The sequence below is a fragment of the Apis mellifera genome, linkage group LG14 (genome assembly GCF_003254395.2).
Source record: "Apis mellifera strain DH4 linkage group LG14, Amel_HAv3.1, whole genome shotgun sequence".
Lineage (NCBI taxonomy): Eukaryota > Metazoa > Arthropoda > Insecta > Hymenoptera > Apidae > Apis > Apis mellifera.
In genome coordinates, this window is record NC_037651.1 from 2,693,683 (window position 1) to 2,696,378 (window position 2,696).

Genomic DNA, 2,696 nt, shown 5'->3' on the forward strand with positions numbered 1-2,696 from the left:
TCAAAATAAAAAAAAACTTTGCATAACAAATTTTCCCTATTTATATGCTTGCTACTGTAACATGCAAATATATTTATTCTAAATGTAAATGTAATTATTGTAAGCAACGTTAACAATCAAATAGCCTGAATCATTTCTTCTTGTATTCTTCCGTATTTAATAAGAGTTCATCCTTCGATTAAGAGATTGTTCACCAAGGTAATACAAAAAAATTTTTCGATATTTCTATAGCCGCGATTCTAAGGATGAAACAGGATGGAGGAAGCCGTGAAGCGATCTTCGACGTATAGCAGTAGTCGGTGTAAAATCTTAGTGCTCAGGGCTTGCAGGCTCCGATAGTAACGCAAAAAATTCAGCTTTCTTTTGTCCATGATACATGTTTTCAGTACTTATCGATAGATCATTGTGTAATAAGTGTATAATATTAAATGTAACAAACGATCGGGGAGAAGAATAATTGCGAATAATTATATGAATCGATCGATAATCATCGATTTTGTCATTGATGGCGGATGGCGTGTACAATGTTCTGTTCGATCGCCTTCGATTTTATGAGGAAATATATCGATGTTTTTGTCTAGACAATAATGAGTAAACGAGACGACAATAAAGCGATAATAATGAACAATGAAATAAATACCTTGTTTGTCATATCATCGACTCCAATGGTGGTTTTTATTCTCTTCCACGTTCCTGTAATTGAATGGAAGGTTTTCTGAGATTTCTTTTCTTAACTTAATTGGTAGATAGATATTTTTTTTTTTATAAGTATTCTTTTTTTTTTTTTTCTATAAGTTACATAGTGAGATTACAGATTTTATATATGTTTCTATATATTTTTATATATCGTATATTAATGTTCAATGCATCTTTTATTTTTCATGTGAAATTATCAGTTCTATAATAATATCTTTAATAATGATTGAAATTAAATATAAATTAACAATAAATAGTATTAATTGTTCATATTCTTATTAAATTTTTTAAAGTTAAAAAGAGAAATAATTCAGAATTAAAAAAAGGAAGAATATTTTAATTGATATTAATGTTATTTTACGTATAATGTTGATTTTCATAAAATAAAAATTTTTTATAAAAATTATTGTCTATAAATTATTTTTAAACCGAGAATATATCTTTATTTGTTACATTAAAGATTAAAACATAGTGTAGTTTTGAAAGAAAAATGATAAAAGTGCATCCAATTGATGCAATTTGTATTTCGTTTGTGCTTACGCGCCAAGAATAAGATAGACAAAGAGAGCAAATAGTGGGAAAAGGATAGAGATAGGGTAAAAATTGTGAAATCAGCGCCATCTTCAGAGTGCCGCAAATGAAACATATAAACAAGGAGAGAAAATAATAGAAAAGGATAGAAATAGAATAAGAATTGACATTCAGCGCCATCTTCCATCAAATCAACGAAACTTTTCGAAGAATTGTTTCCAAGAATATTCAAGAGATGGCGTTAGTCCTTTATTCTTACTCTACTTTATCATATCTTTGACATCCAAGAGATGGCAGCACCAGTTTATTTCTATCCTATCTCTATCCTTTTCTTATTATTTGCCCTCTCTATTTATATGTGTTTCATTTGCGGCACTCTGAAGATGGCGCTGATTCCCGAATTTTTATCCTATCTCTGTCCTTTTTCAATTATTTGCTCTCCTTGTCTATCTAACTGCAGAATTGATCAGTTTAAGTTACCGATATTTAATCAACTTTATTATCTTCTTCGAACAATTTTTAATCTATCGATTAAAAATCTTAATAAAACTTATATAATAGAATTTAAATAAAAAAATATTCTTCAAATATTGGAAGTTTTAGATAATTTATCAATATCGCACTAATAAATTTTTTTTTTCTTTTAATACTTTATATTTGTTTAGTATTACAATGTACAAAGGATTTAAAATTTTTTTTGATTAAAAAAGTGTATTCTATCTTTAAATAATCCTATTATATTATATATTAAACGAGATTAACTTATCTTATTGTATATTCGCGAATGTTTATCCAATAAATAATATATATCATTTTTATTAAATTATATCTTGTTCACGTATTGTGTTACTTCCGTATTTAATCATTGTTAAATTATGCCATGTGAAAAACGATATGATCCATTTCTACCGTATATGTGATTCACGACCTACCTGAATAGGAGATTAAAGATAATGTAATAATAGAATAGAGTAAGGTAAAGTTACATTTCCTCTCTTTCTCTTTCTCTTTCATTCTCTTATTTTATAAAGAGAGTTTTACAAAATGGCTTCATTTTCTAAAGACATGTACATAATTTATACAAGAATATCAATCATAGAAATTTATTTATCATGGATAAAATTTTGTTATTGTATAAGAAACAATATATTGTTTATTTTGTTTTTTAATATTTAAATAATGTTTTGATTTGAAAAAACTTACCTCATTTGTAATTGTTAAACAATCCACCAATATATACTTCATCTTCTTTCTTGAAGAAACTTCTTTATTAAAATTTTATAAAAGGAGGATAATGGAGTGAAGTGTTTTCAGAGAAGAATAAGATCAATAAAAATTAATAAAATATTTTCTTTTGTATATCTACTTATAAAAAATATTCCTTACATCGATCAATGTTATTTATAATATTAAAAATATAAAAATATATTTATGTACATTGATTTATTTACAAAAATAGATAGTTACAA